We start from the raw sequence: 13,222 nt of genomic DNA on the forward strand, positions 1-13,222 counted from the left end.
GCCCCCCGGGACAGGGCAGGACTGAGCGGCTGTAGCTGCCCTGGGTGCCCCTTGGGCTGCGCCCCGTCCACAGGCAACTAATAGGAAACTGCCCCCTGTCAAAGCACGGCTCCAACTCCCACCATGCCCCTTCTTCAAACTCAACTGCTGGGACTCCCCCCCATAAAAAGGGGGGCTCTCAAGCCACCTTGACCCTGCCCCTAGGCTCATCCCGCATTTGCATTGTGGGTCCACAGGCGAGGTGGGCTCTGCCTCTTCTGTCCGGTGCAGGAGGGGCTGGGCTGCAGTTTAGGGGCAAATGCCCTGTTTTCCTCTTGCTGGCCCATGGACCTGCTGGTCCCCCCGGCCTCTGTTGTCCTCACAGATTTGTTCCAACCTGTAACTTGATTTCATTGCTCTCCTTCCTTGGGAGCATGTTATCCAGCGTGGGATCAAGAATGTTTGCTTGGTTTTGCCCCAGGAGAAATTCTCCTCCTAGACCTGGAAGTGCTCAATGGGGGATGGGAGAGAAATGAGTCAATGCTCCAGGGAGAATCTTGCTAGGCCTACGATAGCATGCGATGGAAAGACTCCCTGAACCCAGCGTGCCCTGTCCCCTCTGTATCAGAGCATTCATATTCTGTTTCTGGAGGACAAGTTTTTCTTAATGGGATTCATCACCCCTCACCTCCTACTGGGAAAGGAAAATAAATATAGTTTGCCAACTTGTTTAAAAAGCGCTCTGCCTGCTCTTTTTTCCTGCCCCAGCTCCAGATATGAATGGGCTTCTTTTTCCATTGCACAGTGTTATTCAGTTGCACAAATCTGTGCCCCTGTATGGGCTTGCTAATCGGACAGCAAACTAGTGCATGCTACAATGCGTCTTGTGTCAGGCACATTGCTCCCCACTCCACTCCCATGCTTACCAGTACTCAGTAACATTGCTCCCACACATCTCCACCGCACAAATGCTGAAGGGAACTTACTAGCCAGACTCCAGGATAATCCTACATTGCCAGTGCACTGGGACATAAACCAATAGCTCGGCTCCCCTCGAGATGCCCAGTATGGTCCACCCTTTCAAAACCCTTTGACTTTTCCTTACTTAGTCAATGTCATGAAGAACGGTCAGCACAAGCACCAATCAATCACCATATCATCTCTGACCTTACAGTCAACCCACTGGGATTTAACTGGCTATGCTGTTATTGGGCACTTCTCAACCATTTTCGAACTGGACTGGGTCACTGTGCCTCGAATCGATATCAATGGGGCCTTCACAATGACAACAAATGCCCTTGTGGACAAGTTCAAACCATGTCCCACATCGTTGATTGACTTGTGTCCATTTACAGCAGGGGCAGGCAATTATTTCAGGTGAAGGCCGCTTACTTGGCAAGGCATCGAGGGCTGCATGACAGGCAGCCAGGGGCAGATACATATTAACTTTTAAAAATGTTTAGGGGCCCGGTGGGCCAGATAGAATGGCCGGGGGGCCGCAGTTTGCCCACCCCTGATTTACAGTGTTACATAGTGGCCTTCAAGCTCTGCAACAATATGCAGAAACCACATACACTAAATAACTAAATCACAGTGTGACATTTCCCCCAGGTAGTCTATGTCCATGTTTGCCCTACTTTAAGAGTGGATATAATTCAGATGCCCTATAGATTATATCCAGAATACTCCCAGGCAATGGAATTTTGCTTAGAAAAGTTTATCCTTGAGCTACCAGTTGGAAGAATTTTTTACTACTGAATGGGCACAGCCATTGCAGGCTGTTCACTAAGAAAAGGGAAATTAAGTGCTGATTAGTGCACAAAAAGTTCTTGCCAAGGAAGAATTGTTTGCTTGTTTTTAAACAGCTTTTGCATCATTCATAGTTGCAGCTGCCTTAGGTTCACTCTCTGCAAACACTTGGGAGTGGGATTTATTAGTGTAAGCACTTATGGAAAGCAGTGTTTAGTCCTTGGCTTGCACAGGTATCTGCACCAGATATGAGATTTAAGCTTAGTTAGGCTCCAGGGGCACTACTGCACATGACGATATTATCATGTACACGTGATGAAAATGTTACTTTGTGTGGCTTAATGGTGTCACATTGCACACATGCAAGAGTTTTGGGGGTTTTAAATGAGTTTGCATTGTTGCAAACTAAACTATAACAATGCAGCTGTCAGCTCACCCCCAGCTGCAGGAAAGATGGGCAGGCTTCACAGAAAAAAAGAATCAGGCCCCTTGGCACTTCTGCTTTCAGCAGGCTCCTGTGGTTGGCAGGATGCCTGGGGCCACCCAGAAACAGGCTGGCTTGCCCCTGATGCAGTGCAGGAAGGCAGCAGAAGGGCATCTGGGTTTGTTGGCGGCTGGAGAAGGCAGCGGAGACAGTGCATGGGGAGCTGGAAGCCAGGGCAGGTTCAAGGAAGCATTGGATTGGGCACCTCTGAGCTGAGGCAACACCCAGCCAGCTAGCAGCCTGCCCCGCCTTCCAGCACCCTGTGCACTGTTCCCACTACCTTCTCCGGCCACCAGCAAACCCAACGGCCCTCTTGCTGCCTTCCTGCACTGGCAAAGCAGCCAGGACAGCCCCAGGCATCCTGCCAGCTGCAGGAACCTGCTGAAGGCAGAAGCAGTAAGAAGCCCAATCCTTTTTTTTTTTCTGGCTGAGACTATCTGCCTCTCCCGCAGCCAGGGATGGAGTTGCTGGTGGGCTGAGCAGTCCCTGAGTTGTGGGGGCCCCCGGTCCTTCCCTCCACTGCAGTGGCACCCCCCGGTGCTGCCCGGGCAGGTTGGTAGTGGGCTGGTTGCTGCCCCAGCTTGGGATCATGGAAGAGTTGGATTGAGCTGGGTGCTGCCTCCAAGCTGGGGCAGCACCCGGCCCACTGCCCACCCACGCAGCCTGGGGGTGAGGGTGCCACTACCATAGAAGGAAGGACTGGGCCCCGCCACAGCTCAGAGGCAGCTTGCCCCCTGGCTGCAGGCAGGCTCTGGCTCAAAAAAAGAAAGAAAAGAAAAGAAAAAAAAGGTATCAGGCCCCTTACTGTAACATGAGGGAAAAATTGAACTGGTGCATTTCAGTTAAAAACCCACTGTTTCAGTTTAGGGGGCATAGTATAAAACCCTGAGTACTAAATCCCTGTCATGAGTACAAGTGCCCCAGTACAGCTAAATATGCCTAAATTTGGACATTTGTATTTTGCTGAATTGGGCTTAACACATACAACTCTTACAGGTGAAATCCTAGTCAACTGAAGTCCGCAGGACCTTTTCTAGACTTCACCAGGTCCAGAATTTCACCCTCTGTGTTTTAAGTCCATCCTAGTTAGTCTATAAGGTGCAAATCTACCCTGTCTTCTACCATCCTTATTCAGCCAGTACCTGGAAGGGAAGAGTGTCAAATGCAAAAAGGGGAGTTGTCATATATTCCCAATTATACCTGCTGACATTTTCACCCTCAAAGGAGCTCTAAAAACTAAGTGCTGATTTATACCCTACTGAACTCTGTGGCTGATAATATTCGAGAGCTTCAGTGAAACAGAAGAGTCATGCCTAATCCAAAGCCTTTTGAAGTTAGAAGGGGGTTTCATCATTAACTTCAGAGGGCTTTGGAGCAGGTCCCTACTCAAAGTGTACAAAGTTCATATCTCAGTTTTGACAAAACCCCAATCAAGCACAGATCAAATTTCAAAGCAGAAGTGTTAAGAATAGGGGAAAGATGAATAATTTTCAACAATAAATTTGGGGAAAGCATCATCTGTGCACAAGTATTCTGTGTCCAAGAAAAGCTAAATGAATCAACTTACTTAATAATAATTTGTTCCATCCTTCTAACGAATCAGGGCAGAATAACTTTTGAGAAGGATACTGTATATAGGGGTCCTGATTTTGCAATATCTTTAAATGATTTACAAGGGTGCCTAATATGGATATGGATATATGTTTTGTAAACTCTTTGGGACAGGGTATATGCTATGTGTTTCATTACATGTACAGTATATACAGTGTCTAAACAAACAGGCCAGGAGCACCCAGGCACCACCACAACATTTTTTTTCTGAGCCACTTATGTGTGTCAATGTCCTGGTTGAATATACATTAAATACTGCATTGACTTCATTAGGTATTTACTTAAGCATTTAAAACAGAGGTGGGCAAGTATTTCAGGCGGAGGGCCACTTACTGAGTTTTGGCAAGCCATTGAGGGCCGCATGACAGGCAGCCAGGGGCAGATAAATATTAATTTTCTACATTTTTTAGGGGCCCTGCGGGCTGGATAGAATGGCCTGGCAGGCCACATCCGGCCCACGGGCCGCATTTTGCCCACCCCTGATTTAAAAGGTAGTTGTAAAAGTTCCAAGAAAATGAAAGGAGATAAGTAACTTTTGGAAACACCATACTGATTGCAGGCAGACCACTGTATCTGACATACTCACCAGCAATTGCTTAACTGGAGCCTAATCTTGTTTCAATAGCATGAGCAAATTTCAAAGCAGCCTCCAATTTTCCAATGGTGCTCATCACTGTCTCTGTAACATGCAAGGAAAACGGTCACGTTTCTGTGTTCTCATTACTCAGTGCTTCCCCCCAGTCCCCGAGGCTAGGGACAGAAGTTACACATAAACTGGCTTAAGTGATCAAAAACTGGTTTAAACCTGTAACAGAACAGAAGCTCAGGTGCACATAAACCAGTTTCAAAATGGCTGAAACTGGTTTAAGATAAAACTGGTTGAATGTAGTATCAGACTTAACTGATTTAGGTCAAACTGATTTATGAAACTTCTGTCCCAGACCCCTTTCTGGTACAAGTTAAATCACAGTCCCCCAGTATCCTAGCATGCTTTGCAGCCCTGGGCTGGGCTGGACTCTCTGCTCCAGAGAGCAGGGTTGGCCCTGCCCCTCTGCTCTCTAGCCAGAGCAGTGAGGGCTGGCTGACAAGGGGATAGCGGTGGTAAACCCAGCTGGGGATTGCAGCCAGGTCTCCATGGGGACAGCCCCTGACAAACTTTTTGCTGCTGAAGTGGAGGAGGTTGGAGGGTTATGGGGGGGGAGGGCGGGGGCAACAGCCTAAGAGGGACTGCCCCCCTCAGGCAAACCCCAACTGGGGTCTAGGAGGGGTTTTAATCTCCACTTCCCCAGCTCATTGTGCTGTCCATGCCCCCTGCTCTCTGCTCAAGAGGGGTGCAGGGCACAGGTGGGCAACAGCCTGAGAGGGACTGCCTCCCCTCAGGCAAACCCCAGCTGAGGCCTGGGGTCTTGGAGGGGCTTTAATTCCCCCTTCCCCAGCTCAATGTGCTGGTGTGACCAAAGAAAGCAGAGAATTACATTGACATTGTAAAACGTCAGCAGACTCTACCCTCTCCCACATCTAGCAGAGACTAAGGCAGACAAGCAGTTGATAAAAGGACAGGGAGAGGGCATAATTCCCCTGAGCTCCCACAAGCCATGAGGTGGGGGAAGAGGCTGGGGAACCAGGGCTGGAGGGACTCTTCCCCAGCCACCTGTGAGCACTGGGATCTCCACTCCAGCACCTAAGACCACTTGCTGATTCCCCAAGGACTTTCTGAACACCTGGCTATAAGGAGACACTCTGCCTTATTATTATTATTAAGGATTATGTAAGACTTATCCAAGTCTTTCTCTTGTCTTCTTGGTTTACATTTTAAGTTAGACTAAGTTGTGTGTGCTCTCACTGTGTTTTACTGGGATGTATCTTACTGTAACAGAGGGGCCTCTTTGGGCCCTGCCCACTTGTTATGGGCCAACTGCCCCCCTTCTCGCCTGCCATGTCTTGTTGTTAATTAATTGTTGTTAATTAAGCGGGAGGCTGCCCATTGTATGCCCCGATGCCAGGAGGCGCTATCTGCGGCTCCGTTCCTCCCCTATACCGCAGCCCAAGCCTCGCAGATGGTATTTGTAAATTCCTCTTTATGTTGGGGTCTAGGCCACGGTGGGCCTACCCCTTTTCTCTCTAGCTAGGCCTGTCAGTCAAAAAAAACAACCCACTAATCAGGGTTTGACTCCCAGGCTCTAGCTCTCAAAAAAAAACCTTACTCGGGCTCCTGCCCCTCTGTGGCGCTGGGGTTTACTCACCCCTGAATACTGTGCCCTCTCTGGCGCTGGGGTCCCCACACTGCAGTGGGCCCCCAATGAGGCCTCCTCCTTCCCCAAATAGCTTCACCCAAACCACCGGTGTTAACATTAAACAAGGGAGGCAACATGCCTGCTTACTTTAGATGCTTGTGAGGATGGTTCCAGGCATGGTGCAGTCTTCTGACAGAGACTGCAGACACAGCACCATAGTCATTGGGAATCTGCTTCCCTGCTGCCCCTCTGTCCTTCTCCACTCACCATTTGTAGGGTGCTGGACTTCCTCTTCCTGTCACCTGACCGACTGGCAGGGCTTGAGCCTTAACCCCTACTTGACCAGCCAGCCATGACTGGAAGGTTCTGGACTTAGAGGGGCCACCCTGTCTCTTAGTAACAGGGTTAGGGTTCCCTGTTACACACCCCACTCTCTTCTCCGGGGTCCTTTTGTTTCTCTTAGCCCCTCTTCTTCCTCATATTGTCTCAAGAAGAAATCGGCACTTACTTTCTGGGTTCCTGGGTGATGCTCTACCTCAAAACAATATGGTTGCAGACTAAAGGCCCATCTCATCAGTCTAGCATTGTCCGTCTTCATGCTCTGTAACCAGCATAGCGGGGCATGATCGGTGATCAGCGTGAACCGCCGCCCTAACAGATAATATCGGAGTGTTTCAACAGCCCACTTAATCGCCAAACACTCTTTCTCTATCGTGGCGTAATTCCATTCCAGTGAGTGTAATTTCCTACTTACGTAGGCTATAGGGTGCTGTTCTTCTCCATCGACCAACACCAGTCCAATAGCTACATTTGATGCATCGGTCTGCACCAGGAAAGGTTTATTAAAATCCGGTGTATATAGTAGGGGTTGCAAGTATAGTGCATCCTTCTCGAGCAAGAATTTCGACGCCCGCTCAAAATGCCTTTTCCACATCCGGCGTCCATCTCACCTTGGTTGGAGCTCCTGCCTTTATCATCTCCATCAAAGGCACTACTAAGTCTGCAAAGGGAGGTACAAACCTTTTATAATAACTAGCTAGCCCCATAAAAGCCCTCACTTGTTTCTTGGTATGAGGAGCTCGATACTTTCACAATGCCTCCACCTTGTTTAACAACAGTCTCACCTTTCCGCTTCCTACTACGAACCCAAGGTATTGTGTTTCTTCTTTCCCTGGCTGTCAGCCTGGCCCTTCTCAAGTCTTGCATTACTGCTCTCAGTGCGGTGAGGTATTCAGCCCAGTGTTCAGTGTATATAATAATATCGTCTATGTAAGCCGTGGCGTAACCCCCATGGGGAGCCAAAACTCTGTCCATCAGACGCTGAAATGTAGCTGCAGCTCCATGTAATCTGAACGGCACGCGCCGGAACTGGAAGAGATCCCAAGGGGTGGCGAATGCTGTCTTTTCTTGATCTTCAGGTGCTACTGGGACCTGCCAGTACCGTCAGGTCTAAAGTGGAAATGTAGCGAGCTTGCCCAATGTTTTCCACCAGTTCGTCTACTCTAGGCATCAGATAGGCATCAAACTTAGCTACTGCATTTACCTTCCGGAAATTGACACAGAGACAAATTTTTCCATCTGGCTTAGGTACTGCTACAATAGGGCTTGCATATGATGCCTTTCTCCAGCATCATTTCAATCTCCGTTTTTATCTGGCTCTGCAGTCACTGTGGAATCTGTCTCCAGTTCTCACGAATCACCTGGCCTGGAGGAGTTTTTATCCGGTGTATCACACTCCTAGCTTCCCCAGGAGTTTCCTGGAACACATCTCCATATTCCCTGACTAGCTTGGCAGTCTGTCTTCTCTGCTCTTCAGATAGTCGCGGGGCCAGTTCTATGTCACCCGATCCACTTCCCTCTGTCAAAGAGGGTCCCAAATCTAATTCCTCGGGATGAAGGGCTAGGTACATACACTCTTGGTCTTCCCACTTCTTCAACATATTGACATGGAAGACTTGCTTCTTTTTTTATCTGTCTGATGCACCTCATAGTCTACGGGCGCCACTTGGCGTATAATTTCATAGGGTCCCTGCCACCGAGTGAGTAACTTACTCTCATGGTCAGGCAATAGAACCAACACGTGGTCCACCAGGTCAAACTTCCTTTCCCATGCGCCTTGGTTATAATGCCTCACTTGTCATTGATGGGCCTCTCTGAGATTTCCTAAAACCTCACTCTGAGCTGCTTCAATGTGTTCTCGCAGTTGTATTATGTATTCATAAGTAAAGATCAAGTTCTGATCTTTACTATGCTGTTCTTCCCAACTCTCTTTAATCAAATCCAGGATTCCCCTTGGTTGCTGGCCGTACAATAGTTCAAAGGGTGAAAACCTGGTTGAGGCCTGGGGTGTCTCTCTTACATCAAACAACAAAGGTGATATCATTTTATCCCAATTCTGAGGACTCTCAACCACAAATTTCTTTAACATCTGCTTCAGTGTCCAGTTAAAATGCTCCATGAGCTCGTCCATTTGGGGATGATATACTGCTGTCTTTAAGTGTTTAATCCCCAAAGCTTTACTCACTCCCTCAAACACGCGTGATGTAAAATTCATTCCCTGGTCTGTCAGCAGTTCTCTAGGGAGTCCTACTTATGAGAATATCTTCAATAGCTTGTTTGCCAACTTTGAAGCAGACACTGTCTGTATCGGCACAGCTTCCGGGTACCTTGTTGCACAATCCAGTAAAACTAAAATATGCTGGTTTCCAGTGCTACTTCTGGGAAGTGGCCCCTTGATGTCCACCGCCACCCGCTCAAAAGGAACCTCTACCAAGGGCATTGGAATTAAAGGAGATTTGGAGGGTGGCTTGGGTTCACTTTTTGGCACACGGGACATGAAGCGCAATACCTTGCCACTTCCTGCAACAGTCCTGGCCAAAAAATCTTGCCCGACTGCAGGCTTCTGTTTTATCCCTGCCCAAATGTCCACCCGTAGGGAGCTCATGAGCCACCTTCAATAAAGCCCATTGATATCACCGAGGTACCAGCAACTGTACAACCTCCCCTCCTTCAGGCTTCCCTTGCTCAATTCAGTACAGGAGGTCATTTCTTACCTCGAGCCTCGGTGTTGTCTTCAGCAGCTCCAGTCATAACACCTTGCCGTTTCATTGAGCCAGGTGTTCCTGCAAAACATACCGAAAATCTGCCTCCCGACTCTGCTCCAACTGGTAATGTTCGTTCTCCCACAAATGTGCGACATCCACCTCTTGTTCGGCCTCTTCTTTGGGAGGAGGTTGTTTGGTTTGACCCGCGAATCCCTCAGCCCTCAGGTCATCTTCCCATCTAGCCTCGGGCTTCTCAGTCTCCTAGGGCCTTCATCAGCAACTTTCTCTCATCTCAGTCCCCTCCTTTTGCCTCACACTATCTCTGTCAACAACTCTGGCCAGTCAGAGCCCAGTACTACTGGGTAGGGTAAGCGCTCAGTGACCCCAACTAGCATCTGGCAGGGCCTATTGCCTACTTGTAGGATGACCCCCACTCTGTCGATTTCAATGGAATCCCTGCACCAGCATTGCATAATTACGCGGTCCGCTACTTCCCCCTCTCTTGCCGGTAACACGTCGCTCCGCACCATGGTCTGCAATGAGCCTGAGTCCAGCATAGCCCATACCTTCTTTCCCTGCATTGTCACTTCCACTGTCAATGTGGGTGGCTCGTCTCCCACCTCAGAGTCAACTCTGGCTCCGTAGCCACACATCCCTACCTGGGTCCTTGATTGCGGGTGGATGCTCCCGGTCATGTTGGCTAACAGTGCCTGTTGTCTTGCGGCTTGATCCCGTAGGCCTTGTATTATTTGGCGTAGCTGATCCAAGACTTGCTCCTGTGACTCTGGGTCTGGGACTAGCATCTGCTTTCGTTTCTCTGGTTTCTTCATGGACCCAAGGGTTCTTTCTCTCATACAGGTGAACCAGCATCCTATGAGGCATACTGCCGTATAAAAAGTTCCCAGCCAATGCACCATTGTAACAGAGGAGCCTCTTTGGGGTCTGTCTACTGGTAGCCCTGCCCACCTGTTATGGGCCAACCGCCCACCTTCTCAGCTGCCAAGCCTTGTCATTAATTAATTATTGTTAATTAAGAGGGAGGCTGCCCATTGTATGCCCCGATGCCAGGGGGCGCTGTCTGTGGCTCCATTCCTCCCCTACAACGCAGCCCAAGCCTCGCAGATGGTATTTGTAAATTCCTCTTTATGTTGGGGTCTCAGCCACTGTGGGCCTACCCCTTTTCTCTCTAGCTAGGCCTGTCAGTCAAAAAAAACCAACCTGCTAACCCACAGGGTTAGGGTTCCCTGTTACACTTACCTTAGGCAAAAAGTTTTGGTTGTTCTTTGTTGTGTCCTTGAGGTTGCAAATTGCCGTGTTCAGTACATGCTCACTTCAGAGAAAGGACTATTCTTGTTCAAGATTTTATTAATTCAGTGCCACTATCTTTTTCCCCACCCACCCCCCCCTTAGCCTGATAGTCTCCAGTAGGAAGCCAGGGCAGGTTGATTAGGGAGGGGGCAGTAGCCTGGCAGGCACTGCCCCCACCCCCAGGCAGACCCGGGCTGGGGTCCCCTGTGGGCTAGGGAGGGGATTTAAATTCCTACCCTCCAGCATACTAGCCCAGGGCTGGGGCCTGGCATGTCCCCTCCACTGGAGCAGGGAGGGGGGAAAATCTTGAAAGCCTTGGAGCTTCAGTCTCCTCCCTTTGGCAGTTGCTGACAGGCTGGGAGGCATACTCTAGCACCCCCCAGCTTCTGGCCAGAGCCACTGCAGGCATGTGGCTGCATTTCCTGAATCAAAAGTGAATATCTGTTGTGGCAAGCTGGTTAAGTGATTACTGAAGAGCACTGTGCATATCTACAAATGTAGAGGCAAGTGGTATAGCTAAACCCTGAGAATGAAATTTGGGCCTCACAGACATCAATGGAGAATTTTATCATTTACTTAAATAAGGCCACAATTGAACTATGGGGTCCTACTAGTGGTGTCAGTGTCTGGCTAATCTAGAAGTATATCAACTCTAGGTTGTCTCCTCCATTTCCAACCCAGTCTGGTCATAGCTCCATGTTTTTACTTGTAACTTTACTGCTGCCTCTTCCTTGAAGTTGAGAAAAGTACTCCAGTGGTAATATGGGCTTTAAAACCTTTTTTAATTTTCAGATGAAAAGTGTTCCTGCCAGCAAGGCTATGTCATGACTAGCAGAATCAGACTGGGAGTTATTCTGCACACCTTGAAGATGAATCCTGCAATGTGCAATGTTACATGTGGGTTTTTTGTTGTTTTAATATGATGCTCACAGACAAGGCTCAGTCTGACCACCATTGGAGACACTCTAGGTCAGATCCAAATATGGACTTAGGAGCTATGTAGCAAGTTTGTCCCCAAGGATGGCTGTGGCATCCCCTGGTGGCCACTAAAACCTGCTGCAACCCAACTTCTAAGTGTAGTCTTCCCATTATTTCACTTGCCATGCCTTGAGATATATATATACATATATATATATGAATTGGGAGGCTGCCCATGAGTCCTGGGGTGATCCTGGTTGCCTTTAATTGATGTAGCCAGCCCTGCTCCTGAGGGGGGATGGGGAGGCAGTGTAGGGTGGTGGTGCTCTGTCCCTGCTCACCCACATGTACCCCCAGGGCCTTCCCAAGTACCCCCAGGGGTATGTGTTGACAACCCCTGTTCTATATAATCACCAGGGATCCCACGGAAAAACAGGGAAAACCACAGATTTCCCATTTTTATCAGAGAAAATGCAGATTTTCCCTTTTAGAAGCGAAACCTGCTGATTTTCCCCTTTTGCAAAGAGCTCTGCAGGCTGGCTGAGTTCCAGCCTGCAAGAGCTGTTTGCAAAAAGGGCAGGGAAATCCTCAACCCTGCCCAGAGGGGAAGGGCAGAGCCTGACGCTTGCACTTACCGGAGGCTGCTTCAGGCTCACTCTTCTTGCTGGAAGTAAGTGGGGCTTGGGGGTTGCAGGGCAGGGCTGGGGGGGAAGCGGGCTAGGGGCTGAGGGAGTGAGGACGTTTGCAGCCGGCAGGGCACTCAAGCCAGGAGGGGGTTTTCAGCCTCCCCACTCCCAGCCAGAGTGCTCAGCTACCTGCAACCCTCCCCACCCCGCCCCCGGCTGGAGTGCCCAAGCTGGCTGGGGCTGAGGGAGTGGGAAGGTTTGCAGCTAGCTGGGCACTCCAGCCGGGAGGAGGGAGGGTCTGTAGCCTCCCCCACTCCGTCAGCCTCTAGCCAGCTTGAGCACTCTCTGGCCAGGAGTGGGGGGTTTGCAGCCGGCCAGGCACTCCATCCAGGAGCAGGGAGACTGCAAATGCCCCATCCCCCAGCTGGAGTGCCCAGCTAGCTGCAAACCCTGGGTCGCAGATGCTGCGCTGCCTGCTCTGCTGCCCTCTCCCAGGCCCTCTGGAGCGCAATGTACGCGACTGGCACAGTATGTGTGCGACTGGCACGGCACGAAAGCTGCCTACCACTGCAAGCTCCATGCTGCCCTGGCCACACTTCTTCTGTGTGCATGAGGGCAGCACAGGGTTGTGCCCCTCACTGCTGCCCCCGCCTGCAAAGGAAGCGTGGCCAGGGCAGCACAGAGCTTGCAGCAGCAGGCAGCTTTTATGCATGGCCCCCCTATGCGCTGCTGCACCGGGTTGCACATGCTGCGCTCTGGAGGGCCTGGGGGAAGGCAGCAGGGTGGGGAGCATGAGCCTGCAGTGTGAACCCACCCTGCCCCCACCTCCCACACAGATCTCGGGGGTGTGGGCCCCCTCTGCCCTTCCGGGAGTGCATGCTACCACTGGAAGCTGGCCCCGCCCGAGCCTGCAGCAGGCAGCAGCAGGGGGGAACCAACTCGTGCTCCGCTGTAGCAGCCGCTGCCTTCCATTGTGGGCAGGGAGCTGTGGACCTGGGTACCTGGCCCCAGAGCCCTGGGGGCAGCTGGGGGCCCCCTCCACCAGGGCTAGCTGGCAGGCAGGGGCTATGGGTGGGGGGGCAAGGGACACCAGGAGGGTGGGGGGTGGGCTGTGGGGGACATTTAATTTTAGCCACAGATTTTGGAATTTTTATCAGATAATTTGTGATTTTTTTATCACAGAAAACCAGGATTCCTGATTATCACATTTCTTAACACCCCTGCCCAGTCTGGAATCAGTTACAAACAACTGATGCTCATAATTGCACT

The 13,222-nt window shown here is 50.3% G+C and overlaps 1 protein-coding gene across 1 annotated transcript in view; it reads right to left on the bottom strand.

Annotated features, from left to right (window-relative positions):
- The window catches only part of FAM237A (family with sequence similarity 237 member A), a 40,066-nt gene that overhangs the window by 24,975 nt on the left and 1,869 nt on the right, over positions 1-13,222 (bottom strand). The window contains exon 2 of the mRNA XM_014522677.2: positions 4,410-4,502. The gene's annotated coding sequence lies outside the window, so the exon portion shown is untranslated. The remainder of the gene's footprint in view (positions 1-4,409; positions 4,503-13,222) is intronic.

The sequence above is a fragment of the Alligator sinensis genome, unplaced genomic scaffold (genome assembly GCF_000455745.1).
Source record: "Alligator sinensis unplaced genomic scaffold, ASM45574v1 scaffold372_1, whole genome shotgun sequence".
NCBI classification, from domain to species: domain Eukaryota; kingdom Metazoa; phylum Chordata; order Crocodylia; family Alligatoridae; genus Alligator; species Alligator sinensis.